Source organism: Ceratotherium simum, unplaced genomic scaffold, assembly GCF_057802395.1.
Source record: "Ceratotherium simum simum isolate JZ-2026a unplaced genomic scaffold, ASM5780239v1 HiC_scaffold_43, whole genome shotgun sequence".
Lineage (NCBI taxonomy): Eukaryota > Metazoa > Chordata > Mammalia > Perissodactyla > Rhinocerotidae > Ceratotherium > Ceratotherium simum.
The window spans coordinates 2867259-2891278 of record NW_028261259.1 but is presented as its reverse complement, the minus strand read 5'-3'; the positions used below and the strand labels follow the sequence as shown (position 1 = coordinate 2891278).

At 39.2% G+C, this 24020-nt stretch overlaps 1 protein-coding gene and 1 pseudogene across 5 annotated transcripts in view; both read left to right on the top strand.

Moving 5' to 3' along the window:
* The window catches only part of LOC147911390 (uncharacterized), a 176622-nt gene that overhangs the window by 13756 nt on the left and 138846 nt on the right, over positions 1 to 24020 (top strand). The gene's annotated exons all lie outside the window — the stretch shown is intronic.
* On the top strand, positions 20212 to 22460 carry LOC147911393 (small ribosomal subunit protein eS6 pseudogene; annotated as a pseudogene).

Sequence of the window (24020 nt, the reverse complement as noted above, 5' to 3'; positions counted from 1 at the left end):
ATCTTCCCATTTTCTCTTTCAACGTGGCACCTCTTCATCATCTAACTCCCCCTGTGCCACTTACCTGTTGGCCTATAAAAGAAACCACCCACTGGTGTTTGCAGAAACCGGTCTGGTCCCCACTTCTCTGTTTCTGTCCATTTCTTATACATACCCTGAGTCCTCATTCCATCTCTTCAGATTACTAAAAACTTGACTTTTATATGTAAATTCTGGCTCTTAAATCTTGACTCTTGGGATTCTGACCTGGCTTTCTCTATTCTGGACCTCTGCTGGTAATGTGGTCACCGTAGCCATTCTAATGCCCAATGGTCTGCAGCCAGGCAGCCTAACACCCAATCCCTGTGTGGGGACAATGGACATTTTGCTGCAACTGTTCATTCTAGGAACATACTTTTCTTAAAGATATATGCAAAAATACACTTCAAACAGCAGCTTTTTCAACAAATATTTTTTGAGTGTACATTATATGCTAGATGTTGTTCTGGCTACTAATGACATAGCTGTCAACAAAAATCCTTACTTTCTAATGGGATAAGTGCATCTGTTAAAAGCCAGAGATGAGGGAGGGGACTGCTGACCACAATATTTATGCTTACCTACCTGGCAGAACTCGTTTGTTAAAGAGAGAAACTGCTTGTTCTGCAGGTACCAGCATCTCCTGCCACAGCTGTTTCAGGGATCTGCAAGCCATCATTGCTTTATCTCCTCAAACATGTCTTGGGGTCAATAAGAAAAATTGCCTTTGTTGCTTAAGCAACTGCAAATCTATATGGAAGCCCAAGACTTGTGATTGGCATGTTCAATAGGGTGATATGTACAATATTACACTGATACAACTTAGTGCTTCTTTGCAGCCTTCCTTGCCCTGGTCTTGAGGCTTATTACACAAGGGAGCCAGAGGCTATTACACGAAAGAAGCTACACCAAAAAGGACTTTGATGAGCTTTAGACTCAAAAGCTGACTTTCCTGAGCTCTCTAGGAAGGTAATTGTCCTGCAAACATGGAGAGTGAAAAGCTTTTCCTAAACTCCTTTTACTTGCATTTAACATAGCAAAAGTGAGCCCTGATAGCTTCTGGGCTTTCAAAGCACCACTAACCACAATAGGAAACATTGTGTTGTGACCCAGTTCACATGTATGTATAATATTCAGTATATGTATTTTATACCTGAAGCAAACACAAAAAATTTACTCGTATTACTTGCAATGCATTTTGATATGCTCTATCCGCTACAATTGCATTTCTTTTTAATACTCTCTTCACAACACACTAAACTGTGATCTAAGTTTTAAAAAAATTACTAGCCTAGGATTTTCAAAAGGGAGGATTGAATGAGACAGAAAAAGGAGAGAGGTTAAGTCGGCTTCTCAAGGGGGTGGGCGGGGGTCGGGGGCAGTGCTTAGGCAGAGGATCTGAAGGATCAGTCTTCCAATTCTTGGTGTTGAGTAGAATTGATCAGAGGCAAAATATCTTTTATTGGAGAATGGAATTGCATTAATGGAGGTTATAAAAAGCAGACTGTATGAAGTCACTGAATTCAGGGGAAAGTATAAGGTCACCAAGACATTGTGAGAAATACAGATGAGGCAACTGCAGAATGTCTACATTCTTAAGCCGATAAGCATAGGATGAGCTAAAGCCACAGTGGAGTTTGACCAAAGGACAGGCTATCGCTGACATTACACTGTACAGGCCTCACGCCTGATGGCTTGAGCAATGGAATCCCTCCTTATCATAATGCTATTTTAATAAGAAAGTGAAGTAACTGTTAAACAGTGGAGAGCAACCTGTGATCTAGTTAGTGTCACCTTGAGCAAAAACTGGGGAGCAGTTAGGGAGAGGGATCTTGTGCAAGAAAGACGAGAACATAAAAATGATAAACTTGGGTTAGGCATAAAAATGTACAGACTTGCAGACTTCGAAGATACTTGGGTACCTTAGACCTGTTATAGCTAACTGACAAGGTTGTGTTCACTATAGATGACAGAGGTTTGTGTCTCCACACCGCCGCCTCAGTTTGTCCCATCCTACATCTTTGAGGCAACAAGTAGATTAGGCTGAGGCTTTCCTGGGTCGGATGAAATGTAGGTTTTTTTCTTCCTTACTTCCCAAAAGGGTAGGGGCTCACAAGGAAGATCAGATAGGTTGTAGAATTTGAAAAGACCTCATTGTCATTATATATCTGAGAAGAGTGAGTAACCCTGTCCATATGATCTTTGCTCAGATGTTACCTTTCAGCAGGCCTATCCTGACCACTCTGCTTATAATTGTACCCCAACCACTCCTTATTCTCCTATTCTGCTTTCATTTTCTGTATAGCTTTTCTTACAAATGAATAAGTGCGTATGTGTGTGTGTGTATGAATGGTATAATGAATCCCCATGTTCCCATCACTAAGCTTCAATAATTATCAATATTTTACCAATCTTATTTAATCTATACCCCCATTACTTTTTTTTCTGGTGTATTTTAAAGAAAATCTCAGACATTATGACATTTCTTCCTTACTGTATGTTTTCCTTATTTTGTTTAATGTCTGCCTTACCCTACTAGAATGTGAGCTAGATGAGGGCAGTGATTTCTATCTGCTGCACTCACAGTAACATTCCCAGCACCTAAAAAGGTTCCTGGCACGTAATAGGTGCTCAATAAATATTTTTTGAATGCATGAATATGGAATCTAAAAAAGTGACATTTTTAGTTTCTTGCTAACTATGCATAGATAAATGGTTAATTTTATTTAGATAACATGGCAGTCCCCATTGGGGAATTATGTGGGGGTTTCTGGCCATCTTCTAGGCTATGTCTGAAGTGTCCAACCTACCCTAACAAAATAATTTAGCACTTCTGTTTTGGAGAGTGTAGATGTAGAATTTTGGTTCTTCTAGCAGCAACTGGACTGAAACTAGCCCACATTTATGGCTTAAACCAAGAGGAGCTCAAGAGAGCACTGACTGGGAAGCTGGCCCAGACTGCGAGTCCACTAGTTGGCCATAATTGGCAATAACTGAGACAATTAGGCAGAAACAACAAGTGGAGATTATGCCTTTTAGTGTCTGGTAGTGAGCCAGACAGAGCCCCAGTCAGGTCCTAAACTAGACAAAAATACCCTGCCCCATGATTCAAATGAGGAAATACAAACATGAGTCATCATTGTGCCCTCATACTCATGTTGCTCTTAGAAATTTCACGTACTCCCTCTTCCAACACAATGCCCTACGCTATAGCACCACCTAGTTACCTACTTCTTTGGGATCAGAAAATCCTGGAAGACTTGCTTCATTCACCCTGACTCCCAGCCCCTCTGAGAAACTATCACCCTAGATTTCATAAGATATTTGCATCTTTCCAAAGATTATATCGCAGTCTTGGTAGATGCACTCACCAAAATGGCAGACTTCGTTCTCTTGACTGAATCTCCAATTCCCTTGGTCATTGTCATATGATTTAATAAGAAAAACTACCTAACACTGATATCCTACCATTGAGCCCTTTTTTCCTCATGCCTTCCAGCAGTCACTGTTCAGAGTTATCCATCTCCATATCCACTTGTCCATCACCCACCATCTTAGAGCAATTACTGCACCAACCATGTTCTAGAAGATCATTTCCATTGTTACATAGTATAGAGATGCAAGTCATAATCCACCACAGTGGAATTTTCCAAGAGTGTATAGCTCTACCCATTGAGCTCATCACAACATTCATTGCCATCACAGCTTCCATCCTTGCTTCCCTGTTTCCTGCCCCTCTAAGAACAAGCCTCTGATTGATAGCTGGAGGAGCTGCTCAAGAAAACCTACAGGATGCCCTCTGTTCTTGTACACCTGGGGTTTTAGCTTAGCCAGTACGTTCTTTTTTCTTAAGGTAAAGGCGTCAGCTTTTTTTAGGGCATTGCCCCTCTTCCATTGTCAAGCCACGTTGCTAGATTGGGACTGATCCCACCAGCTTTGATCCAGGAGTGATTATTTGATCCAGTCAGAGAACCACATTAGCCTCGCCACAGTGCTTGGGTCATGGATAACTACACAATAGAAGACGGGAATATCAAAGGCACAAAACTCATTTCTGAGCTATATGTTGGAATGATTGGGGATAGGAAATCTCTCTTTACAACAGATTTAAACTTAATAGTAAAAATCTTGAGGGCCGGCCCGTGGCTTAGTGGTTGGGTGCACGCGCTCCGCTGCTGGCGGCTCGGGTTCGGATCCCGGGCGCGCACCAACGCACCGCTTCTCCGGCCATGCTGAGGCTGCGTCCCACATACAGCAACTAGAAGGATGTGCAACTATGACATACAACTATCTACTGGGGCTTTGGGGGAAAAATAAATAAATAAATAAAATTATTAAAAAAAAAAATCTTGAGCTGCTGGTAGCAGTTTTGCTACCATATGTGGAGATCCTGTCTAAGGAGATCCTGAGACTGAAGTTAATGCAGAGGAAAATAGAATCAAGATATGGCTAGATAATATTAATTGAGCAATTACTATGTGTTAATTAACCACACAATTAATCATTTAGTCCTACAATAACCCTTAGAGCAGGGTTGACATTTATCATCCCCAATCTAAAGATGAGGTAAATAAGGCTAAATGTCTTGCCCAAAGTTTCAAAGTTAATGTTAAAGCTGAGACTTGAAACTATGCAGTCTGGATCTAGAACCTGTGTTCATTACCACTATTGTACACTGCCTCAATATATGCTTTTGCTAATATACACAGACTTCAGAGACAGAGAGAAAGATTGAGAGAGAGAGAGAGACTGAGACCCAATTATTTGTCTTTGATTCCCTGGATCTAGTCATGCCTGAAATCATGAACTTCTTGATTTTTTTCAATTAACCAAACAAATTTCTCTCCCCTTCCTGTCTTTTTTCAGAAGCAGATTTGACTCTTAAAACAGGAAAAACTGAATAATATACTCTAATATGCGAGAAACAATATCAAGTATGTAGAAATCTATATACCAAACGTCAAGGCAGACAGACCACCTGGGAAACACCGGATGGCTCTTCCTATATTATAGGCATTAGCACTTGTACCTGTTTGAGAACAATTCATAAAGTTCTTCAAGATCAGTCATTGAATTAGTATTATTCATTCATTGAATTTGGTGTTCCTGTCTGTATTTACCCCTGCTCATTTACGCTATCTTTCATTCCTTCGTGCCAAGTCTGGCTGACATACACACTGCTCTTCGTCTAGGCCCTACATCTTCAGGTGGGGAAACAGAGTACATAGTGAAAGCAGTGGAAATTCATAACAGTATTATTTATTATGGCTACAAACTGGAAGCAACCCAGATAGATATAGAATGGATAAATAAAAAGAAAATGTGGTATATACATATGGTGGAACACTATTCAGCCTTAATAAAGAAGGAAATCTTGCACAGTAGGGATGAATCTCAGAAATATAATATTGACTGAAAGAAACCAGATGTCCAATAATACAGCTGCATGATTCCACTAATATAAACATCAGAAACTAAATTGTAGAAGTTAGAATAGTGGATACCTTTGAGGAAGAGAGCGGATAGCTCCATCTTGCTCCAGAACACCTCTGGTAACATACAAATTGTCATGGCCAGCTGCTTGGTAATTCCACCCTCTACCACAAGTCCTGCTCCAAACCACTGGTAGGTTCTCTAATCTGTCTACCTGATCCACCAACGGAAGTGGTGGTGGAACTATGCTCTAATAGTTGACAACTCAATTTTCCCAAATGCCCCATGTATGTGAGTGTCTATCTGTTCATACTGTTCCCTCTTCCTATCATAGAATTCCCCCCTCCTCTCAGCTGAGAAACTAATACTCTTGATTCAAAACACAGATAGCACCACCTGAGGCAAGAGAAAGAGGCAGAAAGTTTTTGTAGTCAGACCCGTCTTTGACTCTTGACTTGCTACTTTGAAGCTGTGTGCCCTTGGTCATAACTATTTAGCCTCAGTTTCTCATCTATGAAATGAGAATAATGATTTCTAGCTCACAGGCTGTTTGAGGGAAATATATAAGATGATATGATAAGAATTCATTGCACGTTATTTTTCTTTGCTTTCTTTTTCCCTTACAGTATTACTTGCTTTCTGCTATGTACTCCTCTGGCACCTATGTGAAATAATTTTGGAGCCATTCATAAAAAAGAATTATCTAGTATAGATATACTTGGTTTTAGGAGCCAGGGTTACAAAAATGAGTTAGATATGATTGGCAGACAAAGAAATTACTACTTTGGCCAACAATTGCAAGTTATTGAATAAGAAAATGATCTAATGGAATAATTTTGGGAAAAATAATAAGGCCATTATGTACAGAAGAGACTGGAGATTTTAGAGGAGAGATCAATTAGGAATCTATGGTAGTCATGCTGATCTAAAGGCATCAGTACCTAGCCCACGAGGATGTGTCAATGGAAAGAGGAAAAACAGAATAATACATGAGACACTAAGAAGGAAGAAGCATTAGAAAATTTTTTCTAATAGATATTGTATGTAAAAAGATAATACAATGGGAAGCTATTTTGATGCCACACAGTTAGAAATAGTATTTGTTTATTCTGAAAACAAAAACCCAATATTTTATCAGGCTAACGGTATGTGCTTCCAACCGGGTTAAAGATTTTCAAACATTCAAAAAAGAAAACAAACCCCCATACTATAATAAAATAAAATTCATCAAATGGATTTCTAGATAATAACATTAAACATGAGTTTTATGAAACATCCTGATTGTAATTTTTAAAAGATGATGAGAATTCAGTCACTGTCTTGTCAGAATAAGGAAATCTATCTTGGAAGGAAGAAAATAAAATATGCTGGAAAACATCAAATGGCAATTGTTACTACAAAGCAGGAAGGCTAAAAATGTTTCAATTATTAGAGACCTATTTTGATGCTCCACGGCTTGTGAAGGAATTACTGACTCTGTAATGGAACATAAATCTGGAAAATATACACAAGATAAAATTTGTTGCTATTGTTGTGAGCTGTTTAAATGACAAAGTTTTACTTTGACATTTGAATAAAACATCTAATATGCCATTTGCTTAATATATACTTTGTTGCATACTAACTACTGTAATATAAACTTTTACTGTAGCAATGGAATATAAGGTATAAAGACATTTTTGCACAATGGAAGTGAACGAATGAGTCCCTGAAGGTGAAATATGAACTGCTTGGAAAAAGAAGAATAGAACATATTTGCAGAATGCCCTAAGGTGGTCTGGGAATATTTACCCCCAAATAATATTTCATCAAGCAGGTCACATAGTAGTGCTGCTGATGTTAAGCACTGAACTAAGATTCCTAAATAGAGACTAAGTGTTTGTGATATAGAAAAAAAATTACATATTTACAATAGTAGATAAATAGCCAGTATTGAAAAAATGCTTTTAGAAGAATCTTGGCTTGCCAAAGATCAAAACTGATTCTAGAGTTTTCATCAGTGGCAGATATGTGGGAGTTTGTTTTGAAGTAACAGAGTAATCATAATGGGGAAGATGCATTCAGGAGAAAGAAAAAACAAAAAAAACTTCCAAGGTAAAATCACGGAACATCACAATAACTATGAACAAATGTCCTAAGTATTAAATTCCTGGATATAGCTCATCTGGAAGAAGAGTATTGGACCTTGTTTTTATGCTTACACAAATGTTTGGAGTATAACTTCATCCAGAACAATATTAGCACCTTGAACAGTTGTTATTTGTAACCTCATGGAGTTTGCTTCTGAGTTTCCGTGGACACTTAGGAGTAACCTAAAAACAAGCACCATTCCTAAGAGTTAAGATTATCATATTTGGGGCAGGTACACCCAAACCCAGTCTGGGAATGGTGGAAGGATGTGGGAAACGAAGCAAGAAGTTAGTAACCCTACTTAGAAGAGAGTTCATGAAGAATTACGGACAAACTCGGGGTTCCCTATATGCAGAACATAGGTTGGACTAGGTGATTTCTTATTTCACTCAAGTCTAAAATTCTATGATTTTAAGTGTCAGAGAAAAGATACGAATCTTTCCTTGTAGTGAAAACTGTGATTCTTTGTATTAGTTAAGTTGTAATGCTAGCTGCTCCAACAGATAAACACCAAATTTTAGTAGCTTAACGTATTAAGTTTATTTCTTGCTCTCACAACAGTCCCATGTAGGTGGCCCTGGTTGGGAGGCCTTCCAAGTATTTTTTCAAGGACCTAGGCTGTGCCCTATTCTAGGTCCTCCAAGACCTCTCCAATCAGGTAGCAGATTAAAGACCCTAAGAGGGAAGTTTTTATGAGTCAGGCTGGAGGTGGCGCATGTCCTTTATGCCCATATTCCATTGGCTAGAATTCAGTCTTATCACACGTTCAATCGCAACAGATGCTGGGCAATACTGTCTGTGTGCTCAGGAAGAAATATGGGTTTGTGGGCATCTAGACAGTATCTGCCAAACTTTTTGAGATAGTCAGCCATTTCAAAGAATATTGGATTATGACCACAGTCAGGTAGGAAAATTTCATTAAAAAAAAGCTCTAGTGAATTTCTCTTGGTCTCTACTGTTAACTCCTCTCTTAAATAACGTTTTTTATTTCCCCTCAAAACAACTGGCTAGTAATAAGATTAGAGGATTTCTCCTAAAACAAGTTTCACACGGTCTATCTGGTGGACAATGGTGAGGAGAATCTGCATATAGAGGTCTTGAGATGTAATGAAGGGGGCCGGCCTGGTGGCGTAATGGTTAAGTTCACAGGCTCCACTTTGGTGGCCCAGGGTTCACTGGTTCAGATCCCAGGCACGGACCTACACACTGCTCAACAAGCCGTGCTGTGGCGGCGTCCCACGTACAACATAGAGGAAGATTGGCACAGATGTTAGCTTGGGGGCAATCTTCCTCATCAAAAAAAAAAAAAGGATGTAATGAAGATGTCAACAGGAAATGCCTTTTCCTTTTGCCTACTGCATTCTCAGATACTTACTTTATTTTACTTTGTCTAATCTGAGATGCAGAACTCAGTTCTTCCATACAAAAATCGACTCATACTAAAATATTAGTGAGAAATATAGACTTTATTTGAGCTATTGTAGGGGACAGGGAGGAACGGTTTGCATGCCACAGCTCATATTCTTGTCAGACACTGTTGATTTCCTAAGTTCTTGCTCAGATATTGTGCCAGAGGGGTTTTCTCTCTCTGGCCCTTCTCTCGTGTATATATCCACCAACTTTGCTCACTTCCCTTTTCCCTTCTCAAATGTTCCCCAGAAACTCAAATTCCTCTGCTTCTATTATAGAGAGTTACTTTTCCCTTCCTCTTAAGATGTCATGCTAGCTAATACCCAGACTTTCAGGATCCCAGCTGTTATACTCAGCTTTAAGAAAAGTATTTTCCCAATAAAAATAGCTTTCTCTCAATAAAAAGAATTGTCACATTTGCTCCTAAGATAATAAAAATTTTTCCATCTTTACACTGAGTCTTTATTTTCTAAAAACTGAACTTGAGCTGAGTATGTTTTGGCGTACCAAGGAGGACCAAAGGGTTATAATGTCTAGGGCTGAGCATGGCCTTGAATAAAAGATAAATTGTTGGTCAGAATTAACCTGTCCACCACCACTTAGAATTGCAGCATGGCTCTGGGATAGTTAACATAGAGGGATGCCCTTCAAAGATGTTAAGGTGTCAAAAGTGGTTTTAACAGTCTCTTGAATTTCTAAGTTTGTATTTGGGATGAATACTTGTGTTTTGGTCTGAGATGAGTGACCTGAGGGAAAGGAGAGGCAACATAACATAGATACCGGGCCTCAATTCAGTCCTTATTACAGGAATCCTCATTACATATGGTGCCATGTTGGGTGCCCTGGGTTTCTTTCAATCCTACTAGGTATAAAAGTTAACTGCTCGTTGGCCAGGAGTAACAATTATGAAGTTGGAGGATGCCCCAGGGTAGGGCTAACTCCTAGACACCTTGGTAATTAATCTTTTCAGACACAGCATCAACTTCAGAAAACAAGAAATTTGATATCCAAACATTGGAAGAACAGAGTTCATGAACGTTTATGCCTAAGCACGGACTCTGCTAAACTGTGGCTTGTTTATTTGGGAATGATAATCCTATCCCCAGGGTATGCTGTGACCCCCAGATGAAGGTGGAAACCAGTAGACGTAATCCCTGTTTCCTTATTGCATGTACATTCTGGGAGTAGTTGAGTTTTCCCAGAGCATTGTTAAATCCAGGTCACGGTGGATTAGAAACCAGATCTGTTAGGATCTGGGATAATGAGCCCAGAGCGGACATGCCTGAGTGCCACTCCAAAGCAGAAACCACTGAGAACATATCACTGGAAGTCTTTATTTGTGGATCGTAGCATAGCGTGTCATATGGAAAATGCTGGATAATGTTAACTAATGCAGTAGACAAAGCTAGCTTGTAGTATTATACATTCCTATCCCCTTCCTGACACATGGAATACTACTGCTCGGCTTCCTTGCTGTTGAGTAGAGCTGTGCCACTAGATTTGGTGAATGAAATGTGAGCAAAAGTGATACACATCACTTTCAGGCAGAGGTAGTGAAAAGCCCATTCATAACTCTTCATCTTTCTTTACCTACTGGTCATGGAGGAGGCCTCAAGTGGAGACGAAAGAGCCAACACATCAAAGTAAACTGGATCACTGGAAAGTCCATGGAACACAGCTGCCCTAGAATCACTCCTGAACCTGCAGTGAACTTTGCGTAAAAGAACAAATTGACTTTTATCTGAGATTTTTCTTTTCTTCCTTTCTTTCTCATAGAAGCATAACCTAGACCTTCCTGACTAATACAGCTATTATTGTTGTTGTTATTATTATCTCAAAAGATGCTCTTATTTAACAAGTGCTGAATTTAATTATTTTGGAATGCTGCTTTCCAATAAGGAATTTGTAATTTGGAGTAATCATTGATTTTTCTTTTTTTTTATACCTACATTCAATCTATTAATAATTCTTTTAGAATTCACCTTCAAAAGACATCACAAATCCAAAAACTTTTCACTACTTTTAAACCATCTTAATCTTTTATCTGGATTACTACAATAGCCTCTTAACTCATCTTCTGCATCCCCGCCTCCCTCCCCAGTCTATGCTCAACACAGCAGCTAGGGATCCTTTTGAAGAGTAAGTCAGATCATGCCACTTCTCTTTTCCAAACTTCCAAAGCTTCCCATTTTGCTTAACATAAAAGTCAAAGTCTTTACAAATGTCTACAAGCCCTACCGATATCTTCTCTCTCTTTTTTTTTTTTTTGTGAGGAAGATCAGTCCTGAGCTAACATCCATGCTAATCCTCCTCTTTTTTTTGCTGAGGAAGACGGGCTCTGAGCTAACATCTATTGCCAATCCTCCTTCTTTTTTTTCCCCAAGGCACCAGTAGATAGTTGTATGTCATAGTTGCACATCCTTCTAGTTGCTGTATGTGGGACGCGGCCTCAGCATGGCCGGAGAAGTGGTGCGTAGGTGCACGCTCAGGATCCCAACCTGGGCTGCCAGTAGCGGAGCGCGTGCACTTAACCGCTAAGCCATGGGGCTGCCCCGGATAACCACTTTTTTAGCTACACAGTTTTCCTAGTAAAATTAGAGTCTGTTGAAAGTTACCTGCAGATTAGCATATTCATTATGCATTTTATAAAAACTTACAACTGAATAATATAATTTCAGATAGAAAGAAGGAAAGGAACCTGAGTGCTGCATCCCTGATGAAACCCTGATGAACCCCAATAATAGTGTGAATTTGTGCTGGAAATCTTAAGTTTCAGTTTACATAAATAACTTTATTTTCACTAATTCCTACAGAAACTTACTAAAATTAGGGTTCGATATAAAAATTGTTGTGCAATATTATTGAGATATTTTATTACAAGAAAATAATTATTAAATAACAAAAGTTAAATGCGAAAAAAAACCCTTCCAAATAAATTCTATTTAGCTATTTAAGGCTGTTTCAAAAGTTATGGTTTATTGGTGTTCTGAGAAAGCTATCTCATCACCTACCTATGTGTCCCCCTCTCACCACCTGTACATTATTTTGTAGGTACTAGAAAATATCCCCCAGTAATATGATGTCATTTCTTTCCCTGGAAGTAAAACAATGCCATCCCATGAAGCAATTACATAAACACATTCGGTTACAAATTTCACAAAAACTCAATAGTAACCATCTTCCACCATGCAGTTGGGACCTAAAGATGACCCAGAATTGTTTGGTTCACACCAAAAAAGTCAGTTAAGATTCGGAAATCATAAAAAACAAATGGTACAAACATATCTTAAACATTTTATCTTTACTTAAAATATATAAATGTCCATTATTCATGAATTTTCCTTGAGTACAAGTCTCCTGATATATTCTTTCTGGCATGAAAAAATACTCAAAATGGCGTGATGGAATACACAAATTGCCTCATTTCTGATTTGTAGTTTCTGTTTCTTTAAAGTGAAATAGGAGTTGATGATACTTATAAAGCAATTTGGGTGCAGCCTTTTTAGACTTTTAAAACTTTCCCCCCAATTTTTACAGTTGCCTTGAACACTAATTTGACAGCAACATTTTAAAGATTTTATTTATTTTATTTTTTTCCCCCCAAAGCCCCAGCAGATAGTTGTATGTCATAGCTGCACATCCTTCTAGCTGCTGTATGTGGGACCCGGCCCCAGGATGAATGGAGAAGTGGTGCCTCGATGCGCACCCGGGATCCGAACCCGGGCCACCAGCATTGCAGCGCGCGCACTTAACCACCAAGCCACAGGGCCGGCCCAGACAGCAACATTTTAAAAGTGACTCACCTTTATTGAGGCTTTACAAGGCATTAAATTTAGTTTTTATAGATATAAATCTTTCTTTTCACATTCGTATTTCTTTGGTTTTAAATTTTGCTGTTATATTTTTGCATTTATTTATAACTTAATAAAATGGAAAATATTGTATTAAATTTAAAAATATTAAAATATTGATATTCATTTATAATTTAATAAGAATAAATATTTTTTTAAATTAAGTGATTATACTAATAAGCACAGTTGGCTTAAATAGGTTGGGTAACACATATATAACTCTTAGAAACCTCGCAACTCCTCTGGGAGAGTAGCATACTAGGAGGCACTAGAAAGGAGCCTCAGGGTAAGATTCATCAGACCACGGGGCGTCAGCCAGTGGGAGTGAGGAGTTAAGTAAATGGCAATTAGGAGAGCTACCACTGTGACTGATTTTATGGAATACTATTGAGGTTTTCTATAACCACCCCATTCCCATGCTTAATACTTCTGAATATCTGAAACCTGGGGCAACTAAACTTTCCAGAGTTATATTAGTGTATTTGATTAATATTAAATACAGTTATTCTGGTTCCTGGCAGATGGAGGTCAGTGCTGTGATTCTCAGTTTTGTGTTTTGCTGAGGCAGCTTTGCTTTCCTTTTGCTCTGGGTCTACATCTTTCCACACTTTCCAAATGTCCACCTGTCACCCTTGGCCACTTTCTCTTGAGTCCACATACTAATCTGGGCTCTTGAGGGGCTTATAGATGGTAAGAAGAGCTTAGGAAGAACAACCCCAAGCAAGTGTATCATAAGCAGAAAAAGTGTTTTTCTTGAACACCAAGAACACAAAGCTCAAATAATCTTCTTTTCTCTCCTTCCCCGCGTGACCTTTAATAAAAGGGAAGGTTTAGGGAGAGAAGAAGAGAGGAAAGCAAAGGGGAAACCACCTTCCCAATTAGGAGATGCCCTGGGGCCGTCTGCCTTTTATCCATAAAGGAAGCAAGTTTCTTAGAGAAAAACTGAGCGAGGAAAAGCCAGATGTGACACCACGTGTATTCCCGGGACGTGAAAGAGTCCTTCTCCAGCGAAAGGGTCAGAAGTGTGCCTTTGGGGCAGGTGGGGGGATAGAAGCCCGGCAGCTGGGACTCCACGCCAGCTGCCTCGGGCCGTGACATAAGCTGAAAAAGCTTGAGAAAGTACTGCTTTAACCTTTTCACTTGTCGCATTAGGAACGCCAGCCCCCAGCGTTGTTGCCTACTTTTGTTTTTATCTCTCCTTGCCCTCCTTTGGAGGCGAAGTGAAGCAAGAAACACCTTGAGTTCCCTCAAGTACACAGCGGATAGTAGCTGCTATTTTGTCCTCCTCCTCTTAACCCACATGGTCTTAACACTTGGGGTGTTGCTGCTCCATTTGAGGGAGATCGCAGAGTATCAGAAATGCCTTAACTGCACATAATCCTCACCACAGCTCCCCGACATCATCCAGAGATGGGCCATTCAGCCTCCTCAAGGCCTGAAGTTTCCCCCAGAAACATCTGAAATAGGAAGGAACAATACTCTAACTGAGAGGGCGCATGACAACTCTGGAAACTGCACATGTGGCTGGGACTGGGAGCTGGCCCCTTAGGGTAATCTGACCCAAAGATATTTTTTATATTTGGCTTGCACTTTTAATAAGTAAATACTGAATTTTAATGTATATTTAAATTAGGCTAGATAGGCTTACTCCAATCTACAAAAGGCAACTCCTTCTTTCAGATTCTATTATTTCCTATTTTATTGCCCTCTCTCCTCATCTCCCAGTATACCTTATACACATACAAACAGTTCTCCACTTATGATGGTTCGACTTGTGATTTTTTGACTATATGATGGTGTGAAAGTGATATGCATTCAGTAGAAACTATACTTCGATTTTTGAATTTTGATCTTTTCCCAGGCTAGCAATATGCCGAACGGTACTCGCCTGTGATGCTGGGCAGCAGCAGCGAGCCGCAGCTCCCAGTCAACGACGCGATCACAGGGTAAATAACTGACACACTCACAACCATTCTGTACCCACACAACCATTTTGTTTCACTTTCAGTAAGTATTCAATAAACTACATGAGATATTCAACACTTTATTATAAAATTGGCTCTGTGTTAGATGATTTTGCCCAACTGTAGGCTAATGTAAGGGTTCTGAGCACATTTAAGGTAGGCTAGGCTAAGCTATGATGTTTGGTAGGTAAGATGTATTAAATGCATTTTCGACTTATGATATTTTCAACTTACGATGGGTTTATCGAGTCGTAACCCCGTCGTAAGCCGAGTAAGATCAGTATTTGTGCAACTTCCCTGTCCTCTCCAAGCATTTGCACTTGCTGCTTCCTCTTGCTGTCTGCAATAGGTAAAGTGGTCTCCTTCTGTTCCTTTCCTTATTGTAAAGTATCTTTAGCTCTATATTGCCCAGCAAATTTCACCACCCTGTAATACAAGAATAATACCTAACATTCATATAGCTCTTATGTGCAGGACACAATTCTGTATTTTCTACATGTATCAGATCACTTAATTCTCACAACAAATTTATGGGTAGGTACAATTAGTTTTTCTATTTTAAAGAAAAGCAAAGAGGTTAAAAGACTTGCCCAAGGCAGAGATACTATTAGAACTCAGATGGTCTAGCTCCAAAATCCATCTCTTAACCACATGGTATGCAGTGAGCCCTTGTTGACTTCAGCACATAATGTTAGTCATTTTGTGAATACACCGTATACATTTTAGTAATATAAATCTCTTCCCAGCATCAAGCCAACCCCTTGTTCCTACAGAGAAGTCAAAGCTTCAATATAGGATCCAGTGTCTCAGGCCCTCTTGCATGCCTCCCTCCTTCTTGCCTGCACCCATGCACATTTTCTTTTCAGTTCTTACATTCTCATATACAAGGGAACTAATTCAGGGCCCTCACTGCAGCCTGAGATTTCTCCTCTGCAGCTGTATCCTGGGCCATCTTCCACTAAATCTGAGGTAAAGGTTTTAGCATTTTTAAAGTTTGGTTAATCCAATCCTAAAACCATCATTGGATGTACTTAGCCCAAGTTTCAGAGAGTCAGCACGAACATGAGATTATCACAGCAGCTTCTCCCACCCACAAAATTTAGAAAAAGAGAAGAACATCCTAGAATCAAACATGATCAGTGCAGTGCTGTTCACCCTAAGCCAATATTTCTCAAGGTATGGTCAGAGGACTTCCTGTATCAGAATCTCCTAGGGAACTGGTTGAAAATACGAATTCATTGTCTACATCCCAAATGCAATAGTTAGAATCTTGCTAGGAGGGTGGAGGCAAGAAAGACATTTTCTTATGTTCCCCAGATGATTTTTAAACACACTAAGTTTTAGAATCATTGGTTAAATTCTAGTTCCTTAGCACATACAAAAAGAACAATGGCCGTGGAACCAAGGTATGTCTTGGTCTAGATCAGCACTGTCCAATGGAGAAATAATGCAAGCCATATATGTAATTTTGAATTTTCTAACAGTTACATTAAAAAAGAATAAAGAAACAGATGAAATTAATTTTAGTGATATATTTATTTAAAGCAATGTCTCCAAAATAGTATATTTTCAACATGTAGTTAATATAAAAATTAATGAGATATTTTACATTTTTTTGTACTAAGTTTTTGAAATTCGATAGATATTTTATATGTAAAGAATCTCTCAATTCAGACTAACCACATTTCAAGTGCTCAATAGCTACATGTGGTTAGTGCCTACTGGATTTGAGAAAGCAGGTCTAGATCCAATTACTGCTACCAGCCATACGCCAAAAGAGCACTGGTATTTTCTGGGGTGAGGGAGTAGTCAGAAAAATAAAATAAAATAAAATAAAATAGGGGCCTGGCCCAGTGGCATAGTGGTTAAGTTTGCACGCTCCACTTCAGGGACCTGGGGTACGCTGGTTCGAATCCTGGGCGCAGACCTGCTCACAGCTCAACAAGCCATGCTGGGGTGGCGTCCCACATAGAAGAACTAGAAGGACCTACAACTAGGATATACAACTATGTACTGGGGCTTTGGGGAGAAAAAGATTAAAAAAAAGAGGAAGATGGGCAAGAGATGTTAGCTTAGGACCAATCTTTATAAAAAAGAAAAGGCATCAGTATGAAAAATAAAATAAAATAAAATAATAAATAAAGACTTTTTGGTTCCAACTGCACCAAGAGACCAATCCATTCCTGTCTGTTGTTCAGGGTCCACTACCAGTGACTGCAAGGTTTGCACCTCCATGATGTAGGCCTTTCTTGGGATCCTCCTCTTCTTTCTTTTTTGAATTATTCCTGTTGTCCCATAAGGTTCCCATTGTTTTGGCCTCACAATCCTGAATTGAGGGTGGCCCGTGCTCAGTAACATAGACCCCACTCTGTGAGCTGCTTTAATCCCAGCGGAACCAGCTTTGTTTGTTCCTACTGCTGCTGTCAGCACTTCCTACCCCTCTACATGCAGGGGGCCGTTGAGAAGTATATTATCTCTGCCGTGTCTCATTCCCCAAATCTCACCTTTTGTCAGCGTTGAAACCACATAGCCTTGGTTAAAATGATCCTTCTCATAGTGATGCAGACATTCTTTTCTGCCACCTATTTTTCTGCTCCAGCAGAAATTTGCTCTCTTTCCTTTGGAGTTACATATTACTCTTTCTGCCCTGACTGAGGAATAGGATGAAAAGGAAAATCGATCCTGGAGTGAAGAACACAGAGCAGTCTAGCAATATGACTGGATCAGAAGTTTACATACTGAGGCTCTGTCTTGAGATCAGCCCACTACTTTAGAACTGAATCTTTGTCTTCATCAAGACCATGGTCCACTTACTAGATCCTGTCCTGGTGCAGTAGCCTTGCTCTTCTTAGGGGGATTTACCCATAAATAGTGCAACAGCCCTTCAGGTTTGAGGTTCTTCAGTGATCTTACCTCCTGAACCTCTCTATGTACTCACTTTGCTCAGCTTACCTACACCAGATGTTGGTGATGAGAATTCCAAATTCCGAATCATATGTTATTAGGTGTCTTTGGCCTCCAACCTCCATCATTCAGCCAGGACCCTGTGAACCCCCAAGGATTTCTCTTGCCTAGATCACAGGCAGTCTGAGAGGGCATTCTCCAAGAACTACACCCTAAACTTAGAACTCAAAGTCTTACTACTTGAATGGAGTGAAGGGCAGGAAAACATAAATACAAGGAAAAAATGAATCATAGAAATAAAAGGCGTTTCTTTCAGAGTCTGAAATCTGAGCTGGGGTAAGCCACATCTCCTAAGCCTTCCTCGGGCTGCAGTTGTGTTTTTGGAGTTAGTTTGGGGCATGAGACCTGTCTAAGAAGGACTCTTCCAATCACTATGTCAATCTTACGACATCAGCCACATTGGAGGTTGGCACTCCAGAAATGCAGACACGAAGAGCACTAGGTCACTGCTGGAGCTTTAACACTGATCATCACTCCAAAAGTGTCCCCTAGCAAAGGAAAACTTAGTGAGAAATGGGCGATGTCTAGGACAATTTCTGAATATCTTGCTAGATGGTACCAATACCCAAGACCAACAATATGAAAGAGAAAGCCATTCTGCAGAGGAATGTGATGAGTTCAGTTTTGGTTGTCGTGTCTGAGTTGTCTGTGGTATGCAGGGGTAAATGTTTAGTAGACAATTGGATCTACTGGTCTGAAGCTCAAATTACAGAGAATTTTTGGGATAGGGATAAAGATTTGTGAGGCAGAAGAAAAAAGGAAGTAGTTGAAACTCAAGATGATCTTTAGATCTTCTGCAGCCCTTTTACTCTGTTTTCCTGCTTTTCTTGTTGTTGATGACAAATGTAATTTTTGCCTACCAGTTTAAAGCATGATGTTAAAAGTTACAGAGAATGTCACTCACCTTTTGTATCTTTTGTGATACAATGCATTGATTCCATATTTAATTCTTCTATCTAAAGATTTTCTTTTGAAGGGTATTAACTGGTGCAGAAAAGGAAAGGGTAGTGGAGTATTGTGATGATGATTCTGATTGAAAGCTCCTGATTGGGTTCCTCTCATTCCTGGGCAGATTTTATACTTTGACTTTTAGTGTCTTCGTTTAGGAATATTTCTCATAATGGAGTTGAGAACATATCATCACAATATTTGAAAGGCCTATTAAAAAATTGAAATTTCTAGGCCCCTTCCAGACCTACCATATTATAATATTATACCATATTATAATACCTCAAACTAATATTTAAGAATCTGTGGCTTGATAATTGTGATTCTATTGAAGATAAGTATTGATGTAACCACCTTTGAAGCAGTTCTCAAACTTTAGTGTGTATATCAGTCACTTGAATGCTTGTTAAAAATACCGATTCGGCAGGCCTAGGAAAAGGTCAAGAGATTTGCATTTTTAATAAACACTCCATAGCTATGATCACCTGATTGCACTTGGAGAAATAATATCAAGTATTTGGCTATCGGAGGGTTTCCAGGATAGGTTTAGAACTGAGTTTCTTAACCTGAGATCCAAATACCCCAAGAAGCCCATGGATAAAATTTAGAGGGTCCGTGAAATTGGATGGGAAAAATAATACATCTTTATTTTCAGTAACTTCCAACTAAAACTTAGCAATTTAAAAATTATAAATGTAGGCAACAAACCGCAATAATAAGAGCAGTTCCTCTAACCTTATCACTAACAGAAAACACAGATATTTTTATATCACATTAGAGTTGTTGCAAATATCTTGAAATGTTGTTTACAACCATCACAACTTTGAAATTATGGTAGTCATTAGACTGCTATTGGATCTCATCTAATTTAATAAAGAAGCATACATATAATTCTAAGACTAAATTTTTAAAAACATTATGATAACTGTGCCTTAATAAAATTGGTTTCTTTCATAATCCTACATACTTTTTAATGTATTTAAAAAGCATTATGAGAAGAGGTCTGTGGCTTCACTGAAGTGTTAAAAATATCCATGACATGCAAAAGGTTAAGAACCTTAGTGTGGCGAAGAAGAGTCCGCATATTGAGACATCAGAGAGGTGTATTTCTTAATTCCATGAAGAATAACAATGCACGAATACTTACACACCAAAAGGGGTTCTTGTCCCAGCCCCGACTCCTCATTCTTGACTAACTTTTCACTCTTCAGTATTTCTTTCCATGGACTATATATCCCCCTGATTTGTTTACTGCTCCTCAGTGGTTGAATGGCTCTGTTTTCCATCAAGGATAACAGATTTAATCACAGATCTCAAGCCCATTATGAACATTAATTAATGTCTGACATCTCTTAATGAGGTAGGTAAAAACTATCATCATTTCAGGTCTAGTCAAGTTTGGTAACTTGTTCTTAGGCCACCCAAGAGATTGTGGCTCATTTCTAGAATCAATGCTTATTCTCCTCACATGCAAACTTTTTGATTCACCATACACCAATCTGTTGGAAAAACAACCTGTTTTGCAAAACATTTCGTTGATGATAGATGTGGAAATAATCTTTCTTAGGGTAGAAACATCTGATGGTATCAATATTCATAGTACTTCGGTACCAATAATTTATTTTCTGTTTTGTTCTCTGAAGAATAATAGATGTCCTGGTTGGAGAGAAAAAGCCCCAAGCAGAAATTAACCATTAAAAACCACTATCCATTTTGAAATAAAGCAATTAGCCTCTTCTTTTATTTAGAAACTTTACCCGGTTAGAGAGTTGGAGACAAACAAAATGAACATTGGTTGTCAAAATGCATTGATTTAATTTTTGCCCCTAAGATACCACACACAGTCAGTGAGTAAGGACTTTTGTCTTTTTTTTGGTCAGTTTGTTTCTTATGGATTCATGTTGCTTTGATCAATGTTGTTTGTGTGTCTGATCTTAATCTAAGTTTTTTGTTGTTTGACTAGTCCATCTGGCTAGACAGGATAGTGAAAAAAATTTGAAAATACTTTGGGAGTTGTCTTTTTAAATGATATTTGTTTTTATCTATTGCTTTGCTAAATTCCTACTGGCCTGGCAAAGAAGGGAAACAGAGGGAACACACAAGCAAAAATGAAGGGCACAAATGAATGAATAAATAATTGAGAGAGAAGGGATAGCTTCTCCTTAGAGAAAAATTCCAACTAATATATATAGAGGAATGAGGAAAATTGAAAGTCTTCATTAGCCATTTTTTGTGGTGCCTCGGAGGTAGTCGGCTGCTTCAGGATGAAGCTGAACATCTCTTTCCCAGTCATTGGCTGCCAGAAACTCATGGAAGTGGACGATGAATGCCAACTTTGTACATTTTGTGAGAAGCGTACGGCCACAGAAGTTGCTGCTGACGCTCTGGGTGAAGAGTGGAAGGGTTATGTGGTCCGAATCAATGGTAGGAATGACAAGCAGGGTTTCCCCATCAAGCAGGGTGTCTTGACCCATGGCCGTGTCTGCCTGCTATTGAGTGAGGGGCATTCCTGTTACAGACGGAGGAGGACTGGAGAAAGAAAGCGCAAATCTGTTGGGGGTTGCATTGTGGTTGCCAATCTGAGTGTTCTCAACTTGTTCATTGTGAAAAAAGGGGAGAAGGATATTTCTGGACTCACTGATACTACTGTGACTCGTCGTGTGGGGCTCAAAAGAGCTAGCAGAATCCGCAAACTTTTCAATCTCTCTAAAGAGGATGATGTCCGCTAGAATGTTGTGAGAAAGCCCCTAGACAAAGAAGGTAAGAACCTAGGACCAAAGCACCCAAGATTCAGCATCTTGTTACTCCACGTGTCTTGCAACACAAACGGCGGCCTATTGCTCTGAAGAAACAGTGTACTAAGAAAAACAAGGAAGAGCTGCAGAATATGCTGAACTTTTGGCCAAGAGAGTGAAGGAGGCCAAAGAAAAACACCAGGAACAGATTGCCAAGAGACGGGGGCTGTCCTGAGAGCTTCTACCTCTAAGTTTGAGTCCAGTCAAAAATGAAATTTTCTAAGAGTAACCAATAAGATCAGATATCCAAAAAAAAAAAAAAAGAAGAAGAAGAAAGAAAATCTTCATTAGACAAACACCATAGTGATAATTATCAGAGGCAAAATATATTGAAGGATGCTAAAATTAGTGGGTAAAAGTTTGAGGAGAAGCAGGATATTTGCATAGTCTCAGTATTTCCCCTAAGATATTTATTAATGACAAGGGAAGGGGAATAATTACATGGAGAAACTTGGCAGAGACCACCATGTCTCCTGACTTTATGCTCTGAGAAGGGCACAATGCCATTTCTGTGGTGTTCTTGCCAAAAATACATAACCTTCATCTAAACATGAGAAAGCATCAGACAAACCCAAATCGAGGGATATGTGACAAAATAACTCCACCAGTATCTCTGCCAAAGTGTCAAGGTCACGAAAGAGAGAGAAAGACCAAGGAACTATCTCAGATTGAAGGAGACTAAGGAGACTTGACAACTAAATGCAATGTGGGATCCTGGATTAGATCCTGCATCAGAAAATGGACCTTAGTGGAAAAATGTTTAAAGTCTGTAGTTTAGTCACTAGTATTGTACCAATATTAATTTCCTGATTTTGATAACTGTACTGTGGTATGTAAAATGTTAACATTAGAGGAAGCTGGATGAAAGGTATATGGAAACTACTATTTTTGCAACTTTTCTGTAATTCTGAAATTATTTCAAATTTGAAAAGTCAAGAGGGCATTTATAGCAGTTCCTAAATAACTCTGCATAGGTGGTGGGAAAAAAAGATTTCGATGGCCTTGAAATATCTGGATAATATATCTTTCCAACTGAGTCCAATAACTCTTTACCTGGGCATATACAGTTTGAGAACTTTACCTCTTTTAAACGCATAGAAGATCATAGCCTTTTTCTATATGAAATACTCTATTTTTTCCTCATATGACATAGGCACTCAAAAAATATTTGTATAAAATGGAAATAATGATTGCTGTCCTGCTTTTCCCTGCTGAACTTACAGTGTGGTTATAAAGTGTAAAAAAGATAAAGGAAGTGGAAAGTATTTTGCAAGTTGTAAGCATTGTACTGGTGTAAGGTGTTATTTTGATTATTGATGGAAAATTGTCTAAGGTATTTTTGTAATTTATATATACATCGAATCAGTTTCTCCTCTTACTTTCTCTTTACTCTAATCATATTTCCACATGTTTACCAGGCTTAAAATTTCAAAATTGCCCTTGAAAATAAGGACTGAAGGAGAGGGGATGGGTGTCAGTTACCAAAACTCTGGCTAGTCATCTTAAAACATGCCCTTCACCTTTGTCCTTCACTTTTATTCTCTTCTATGCCGTAAGAAATTATAGACAAACAAAGGAAAAAATTTAGAGCAGGGTAGGGCCCTAGAGTAATCTAACTCAGTTCTCTTAAACATACCTGATTATAAGAATCACATAGTGAGGTCATTTCGAATATGAATTCCTGGAACCCTGCAATCATAATCTATGGGAGGGAGCCTAGAATCTGTATTTCAAAAATGAGTTTCGGCTGGTTATTATTGACAAGCAAATTTAAAAGCACTGTCATTTTATAGATAAAGAAATCGAGACAAAATGACCAAATTTATTTAAAAAATAGCATGTAGGGCCGGCTCCGTGGCTTAGCGGTTAAGTGCGCACGCTCTGATGCTGGCGGCCCGGGTTCGGATCCCGGGTGCGCCCCAAGGCACCACTTCTCCGTCCAGCGCGAGGCCGAGTCCCACGTACAGCAACTAGAAGGATGTGAACCTATGACATACAACTATCTGCTGGGGCTTTGGGGGGAAAAAAATGAATAAATAAAATCTTTAAAAAAAAATAGCATGCACTATCTGGTAGATATTAATTTCTGGGATATAGTCTAGAATAGGAAATAATTTTGTAAACAACTCTAGTACATACTTCACTAGGGGACCAACCAAAGCTGAATGCAACTAATTCTTCCTTGGGAGGAAGAGGATCAGGAAAGCCACCAGAGACTTTTGTAATACTGCACCTGCTGGATAGACAGCAGAGGGTGACTATTCCAAGAAGAAAGGATGATATGCAGAGACACATACACGTGCGTGGCATTCTCAGGGACTGGGAGTGGTCCAGTGGCCTGGACTGTGGTGTGCAGTGGTGTGATGGTGAAGCTCCAAGAAGAAAGGCAGGCTGGGGCCAGAATTTGAAAGCCGGGAGTACCTTGCTAAAAGGTTTGTTCTTACATATCACCAGAAGCACAGGCAACAAAAGCAAAAATAGATAAGTGAGACTGCATCAAACTGAAA